Raw genomic sequence first — 7,682 nt, 5'->3', positions numbered from 1 at the left:
TTTCAAATTGAATTCATCAAAGCTTTGAGATACAAATTTGCCTGATGCGTAGATGCTCGTATCTTTTTCGAAAAACATACAAACTTGGAAATAAGATTGAGATACAAAGAAACTAAATAAGCTTTTGTGTGCTGTGACAAAGAAATAATTTGTTTTGAATGGAAAAAGTTTTAAATGTGCAGAATGTTTTTATATGCATATTTTAATAAAGTATTGTGAATAAAATATTAAAAGAAAATTTCGTTATAAAGTGGCTATTAAAACATTTTATTCATATAAAAAATGTATTAAATTTCCTATTATTCTTTTTCATGAGAATTTTATATAAATTATTTGAATATAAAATGATTTAAACTACAATTTTAAACTAGTGCTCATAAACTGTAATTACTTAATAAGCTGCAGTTAAACATAATTTTTTTAAACAATTTTACTACCAAAGGCTGCAAGATTTATTATTCATAAATTATAAAAATAATCCATTTAATTCCAGATTTATTTTTTTACATTTTTATGTGTACCTGCCAGCCCTTTACTCTCTTTCATGTAATTCCTTTCAATTTTCACATTTTCTTATAAATTTTTAATGAACGAAAGATAAAAAATCATCATAATTAACTTTAAAAATTCTTTTTAATTCGTAGATATAATTGACTTTGCTGCTAATTAAATAGCAAAAAAACTCATAACAAATGCCAAGGCAACTTAAGGCACGGGATCCACAAAGGAGTAAAAATTCAGCAAATTATGTTAGTTGGTAAGTTAAAATATTGCTTTTTCTGCCTTAAGCAATTTTAGAAATTTATTAAATCGACCACAGTGAATGTAAAAGCAGGTATTATTCTTTCTATTAAATCATTCATTTTTGATTTACTTTAAACATTAAAACTATATAAAACGTAATACGTTATGAATTAAATATAAAATGTTTATATTGGAGACACCCGTCCTAATACAAATAAGAATATACCCACTCTGAGACATATTGTGCACATTGTATTGAGCTGAAATTTACATAGAGAGGCAATTAAAACTAATTAAATCTTCAATCTTAACACAATTAATACTTTCTATTATAATTTCATATGCTTTAAACGATGTGATCCCCCAGATTAAGTTAAGGAACTTCAATAAGTCCACCGTCCTGTTCTCTGTGAAGAGCACTTTCAGAAAAATTTGGTCTAACCACATACTAGGTAAATTGGCCTGATCATTTTGTTGGAAAAATTTAAGCTCATATCGTAAAAAAGAACAATCGTAATTCCATATGCTTCAAACGATGTGATCCCCCAGATTAAGTTAGGGAACTTCAATAAGTCCACCTTCCTGTTCTCTGTGAAGAGTACTTTCAGAAAAATATGATCTGACCACATACTAGGTAAATTGGCCTGATCATTTTGTTGGAAAAATTTAAGCTCATATCGTAAAGAACATATGAAAATCAATATGTGATATGATTGAACCAACATGATGCGTCTAGTAAAAATGTTTTAAGCTGAGATTTCGTTAAAATCTGGTTAATTCAACCAAATTATTTTTCTGTGTATAGTGACAACAATCACCTATATTTAAAAATCGCTTAAACTGTAAGTGATTAATAGATTAAACCGCCTGTATATTGAACTAGATCCTCTAAAGTCCATTTGTCGCTATATCATATGCCACCGAGAAGGTATCAAAGCAATAGCACAGTAAGCAAATGACTGATTATTAATAAGCTTAGCTAAAACAAACACATTTTTTTTAACTAGTGATCTTCTATCCCATTTAATTCAACCAAAAACTGATCCCACACACAGATATAAGAACGATGGTATATAAAAAATCTTATATGTCAATTAAAATTTTAATAAGCTCTAACAGAAGTAATATGTTATTCTAACAGTTTTACCATTAGTTATATAGTACTTAAAAATGCTTCCATGATCAGCTTTTGTTTGTTATACCTTTCCCATTTCTGACATTACGATTAAACTCAAACCTTATTAAGTTCAGAGTTTAGTTACGTATAAAATCAGTTAGAGAGTAGAGAGTAGCACACTTACTTACATATAAAGTAAGTTAGAGAAAACACAGCACTTTTCAAAAACAGGTTTTTGTTATGCGGGAGCACTTAACATCCGTCTGTAATGTCTATTACACCCTACATTTACTCAATTTGGCACCTTGCAACTTTTTTTTTTCGAAGAATCATTTGCCGAAAAAAAGCGTCTTATGGACCTAAGAACTGTCTGGATAGTTTGTATCGACATTCTAAAGGACATCTTAGCTGAAGATTTAGAACACATATTCAACATCATTTAGGAACGAACAAAATCTTTATTAAGTCAAAAAGAGACGCGAATTTCTGTAGATTTTTTAAATGCAGTGGAAAATTTTTCTGCCTTCTTTTCCGATATATATGAAAATATATCCATATCACTTTAATTAGAACTGTTGAGATATGGGAATTCGAATTCAAAATGTATATATGTATTAATGTTTTAATATTATAAAAAAATATAAAATAAAAACAAAAAAAAATTTTAAATTAAAAATCTATATAGTGTATATATAAAATAAATACAATGTATACAAAATATATACAAAATATTTATATCATATATATTTAATATCTTAAATGTTTCTATATACACATATGTAAATACATAGCATTCACAATTTTTTTTATGCAGTATACATATATTTTTACAATATTGTGTTTTGAAAATTTGATTTGTGAAATTCCATCCAATTTGATTGAGTGAAATTCCATAACATAAATTTCCAAATATATATTATATTTGGAAATTTAAATCTACTAATAGCATATTATTATGGGTATGAATTTAATTTGTCTGGGTTATCTTTCCAAAGAAAACATATGGGTCGTAGTTCTTATGGGTCGAAGTTGTTAATGTTCTTTTAACAAATAATAAATAGTGATAACATAAATCAAGTCTACTTCTTTTATTTGCAACTTGGAATTTTTATTACTAAGATTCTTTTTAAATTCAGCGTAACTAAAATCTTGAGCATTGAAAGTTTGTGCAGCTTTGGCTACTTGTGGATAAAGACGATTAGTCAGCGCTTCTTATATGACAGGCACGAGTTCCAAGCCCAGAATTTGCAGTCCAAACAAATTATATACGTACTATAAACTAATTAAATTCGATTATTTCCTAAAACCACTGATGATGAGCACTTGGCAATACTCGAAACAGCTTTGTATGATCAGCCGAATTTCAATAAATTAAATAAATTTTTATCTCTGTCTTTTCTTTACTATTCGAATCCGTCTAAATTCTTTTTATTTTATCTTAATAAATAATTTCATTTGTACTATAAGTTTCGTGAAAATGGTTATATATATCTAAGAAACCTAAAGCTGTGAGTGTGCAAATAACGAAATAGCGTAGCATCACTTCAACTTCATTTCAATTTCAAAAAGAAAATTGTATTTCATGGTGCATTTACAGAAAACTGCAGCTGTTCTGAATGTATTTTTTGTATATCAAAGCACATTTAAATTTATTAACATGCAGATAGGTAATTTCTATTTTGCTCCTGAAATAGGAATCCAAGTTCACCTACACTTATTTAAAATTTCACTGAGAAATTGCATATTCATGCACATTTCATATTCCGCCAAACAGTCCCGCTCCTGTCGTGTAAGTGAAGACACTTACAAGATGCTCCTGTTTTAGTATTTATAAGCCTTCAACGTGAACTGTAGTAAAACGCAATGTTTATGACGTTTCGCGTTGATTACATATTTTCCACACATTTAGTATTTGCCATTCCTCACTTGTGCCAACCAAAAGATTGGATTTTCAGATTTTCATAAGCTCCATGCTGTGGAGCAATGATTGGTTTTATATTACATTTAGCATTAATGTAAAGTAATGACTTAAGATATTTATGAGTATAAAAGATAAAATCAATATTTTCACGATAACTAACGCATTATTTCATATATTGAGTGTCAGCGGATTTAATTTGCTTAATTTAAGTAAAAAATATTAAAAAATTTTTATCGGAAAAATACTTCAGTTAATTTACTTTAGTTATAAACCATAAAAAATCAAAACTCACTTTTATGAGTTTATTTGAGTTACTCCATTAGAATTTAATTACAATAATTAGCAACAGAAATGGGTTTTAAATTCAGTAGTGAACGTGAAATGGATTAAGTACTACGTCTTACAAAATGCCAACATGACACGATTTATCTATGTCAACATATGTGCTTTTTATTCAAAATGTCAAGAGTTTAAACAAATTCAGTATGTGAATTTGCTAATTTGATATGACTGTGCCAGTTTGTGCTTTCCCTGTAATCTGTAAACAGTTTGCATTTTGTCAACGTGTCCATCAAGATGTCAGGAATTTGAAAAGGGCGAAGAAATCCAATAAAAGAATCACCCATTTTGAGGTGTCAAAAAGCTGCAACGTTTGTCTCTCTGGCTTCTATTTAACCAAAACTGACACGGAATGACAATTCCATATATCTATCTTAAAAAAATTCAACTATGGATGAAAAAAATTGTACATTGAGTATGGAAAAATCGTTTACTGAAATTTGAAACTTAAGTGCAAAAAAAATGCACAACAATAGCAGACGATTTTCGTCAAACGTGACAAAGGAGTTATGACAGGACAAAATGGTCCTTTAACATTTTTTGTCTATAAAAAAATGTAACAAAAAATCTCTACTACCATTTTTTCTGTATTTTTTTATACTTTATTTATTTTTGATATCGTATATCTCACAAAATATTCTTTGTTTTATACAAAATCACAGAATCAGAAACAGAATGAGTGTACTAAATAAATTAAATTTAATACTGAAACTTTAACTAAATACTAATACTAAAATTTAATACTAAAATTAAATAATATTAATATATTGATATAAATATCGTCAATTATGGACATTTACTCCTCATAGGCTCTACTGGCACTAATATATGTAATATAATCAATAAATTGCAAATCAATATATTATAAAATTATATATAATTTTTAAATTAAGCGAGTTGTACTTACGCTAAAAATTATTTAAATATAATATTTTAGATTTTTATAACCTTTACACAGTCCTTTAAGAGAGGGCTGAACGTAGGCTAACGAAGAAAATTTTTATTGGATAACTAACACAGGCACCCTACCTTGAAATATTCCTGATAAAGTTCCGCAATAGAAACGGTGCCACAAACAAGTGGAATTGTTTTTATTTCGTGCTAACCGGGTATACAACTATTGTAACGGCTGTGACTACACGTAGTGACGTTTTCAGACTTCCTTTTTGCAGAAAAGAAAAAAAAATATCCTTCACACAAAAAAGTGTAGAAAAGGAGTAATAGATTTGCTAAGACTTTTGTATCACACAGTAAATACAGGCTTCATTTCATAACTCGGTTTCATTTCAATATCGAAGTTCTGATTCAGTACCAATGCATTGCAAACTATTATTACTGAATATCATTCAAGAGAGAAAATCTAAGAATGACACTCAAAAATGATAGTCTGCACCTTTGAATGACACGCAACCAACACGTTAGAGTGCTCACCAAAATTTCCATTCCAGCTTCTCGTCAACATATTGTAAATGAAAACCTGTCACCCAAAAACTTGTTTTCGTCATTCAAGAGCATATTTTTGCGTGATTGCACTAACACACTTACAGCGTACGCAAACACCATTATTTTTCAAAAATTTTGCTTGAATGACAACCCTTGAATTCCCTACCAAATTTGAAGCTCAGAGTCAATGTTCATTACCCAACTGTACAAAGCCGTACATGACTTGTATGTTCGAACTTAGAGATTTTTGTTAATTCACTGTGAAGGTTCATTGTAGTTCACTACTATTCAAAAACTCTCTTTTACAAATACAATAGTTCCTATTAATTAAATAGCGATTAGTGTCATAACTGACCTTAAATTACATTAAAAAGGTAATAGAGTAAATAAATTTCGGTTGTAAACTGACTTGTAGTTTAGACTTCAGATTATTATTAAATAGATAAAATTCATTCATATTCGAATATAATAGAATTGAACAAAGTCTATGTGTGAAGTTTCACTTAGCTAACTCTGTTGATTAGTCACCAATTTTTGGAAAAAGATACATTCAGAGAGTCATTTATATAATTCATATGTCTTACTGATGCATAATCTTTAATAAATTTCAAACTAAAACATTTGAAAAAAATGTTTTCCACCTTTAACCGTATAACATATAGATTCTATTTTAAAACAAGGAAAAACATTCCATCATCTCCTTCACTATTATTCACCAAAATTGAATACTAAAAATAACAAAAATTTATTCGCATTTACATTATCAGTTTTTTTAAGGTATATCTTACCTATAAGTACCACCTACCTATGTAAAGTTTTTTTCACATATATTTGATATCTACAATTTATCCTTCAAACTTTGTTCAACGTTGGTTGCAACATATTCTTATTCTCTCATGTGTAGGAAGTATCTTGTACGTACTTCACAATAAATACTTTATCTACCTTTATACAATATATAAGCGCAATTGCATTTAAACGCTTTTTACTATACCACAAAAGCATAAAATTGCAATTACTCTAATTTTATTTACATAATTTAACCTACATACATGTAGGTACTTCTCATCATATGAAGGATGGAAGCATGGAGATATACATAGTGAAAGGAAACATCTATGTTGCAACAGTGACTGTCAAAGTGTTTCGTGTTAATGAAACAATAAAATGTGACTCTGGTATGAGAACATAATTGCCAGCCTGTAAATTTGTAATAAAGTGCGACCAACAAATCGTTAATGTAACACCCCAGCGTGTTTACGAACGGACTTGTGTGGATCCACATATTGATACTTCTGCGAGTTTATCTGAGACAACGTATCGAAGTGAAATTACAATGCAACAAGCAACAACAACGCTTGGTCATAAAACGTAACTGTTGCTTTTACAAATGCCGCATCAAAAATAATAAACAATAAAATAAAGGAACGTAAATATAAAAATATATAAAAATAATAAAATAATAAAAAAAAGACTTGGCAGTGGTAGTGACTCTGCGGAATAAAAATCACATAAAACTGACAGCTACGCATTGCGGGTCAGAATAAGGGGACCGAGACTCGTATCGCTTTTACACGCTGCAACTATAAAAGACGATTTTTTTTTTCAGCACGTAAAATAGTGAAAAACTTTTTGCATCTTTTATTGAAACATTGCACACTTATTATTTTTATCTCATTTCATTGTATTTATTGTTGTTGTTGTTGGCACTGCAGTGACAGTCACAGTCGCAGTGGCCGTTGCTCGACATGATGTCATGTACGTTAGTATTTTCCTTTTGTGATTTCTAATGCGAAATGTATCTCAATTTTATAATGCATTGCCATTATAAATCAAGACATATCTCAAATCCTTCTCGGCTGGCACATCTGTACATATTTATATGCTTCATATGAACAAGAATGTGTGTGGCACGTCCATTTGCAATATGTCAGACACAATTTGACAATGCACCAATTGGAAGTTTATGCAGTTGAAAAAAAAATACATAAAAATATTACAAAAATTTGTTCTGAAAATTTTGACGTGTTGAGAAAAATGGAAATAGTTTCGAAATAGTTCGTAACATTTTTCAAATTTACATAAAAGTGCGTCAGATGCAGACAAATTTTGAGTTTT

General features: G+C 29.1%; 1 protein-coding gene across 1 annotated transcript in view; it reads left to right on the top strand.

Moving 5' to 3' along the window:
- Positions 1–647: 647 nt before the first annotated feature.
- LOC119674662 (calcitonin gene-related peptide type 1 receptor-like) overlaps positions 648–7,682 on the top strand; it is a 34,972-nt gene continuing 27,937 nt past the window's right edge. The window contains exon 1 of the mRNA XM_038085811.1: positions 648–757. The gene's annotated coding sequence lies outside the window, so the exon portion shown is untranslated. The remainder of the gene's footprint in view (positions 758–7,682) is intronic.

The sequence above is a fragment of the Teleopsis dalmanni genome, chromosome 2 (genome assembly GCF_002237135.1).
Source record: "Teleopsis dalmanni isolate 2A chromosome 2, ASM223713v2, whole genome shotgun sequence".
Lineage (NCBI taxonomy): Eukaryota > Metazoa > Arthropoda > Insecta > Diptera > Diopsidae > Teleopsis > Teleopsis dalmanni.
Note: the sequence above shows the minus strand (reverse complement) of the source record. Positions and strands in the feature narration are given on the sequence as shown.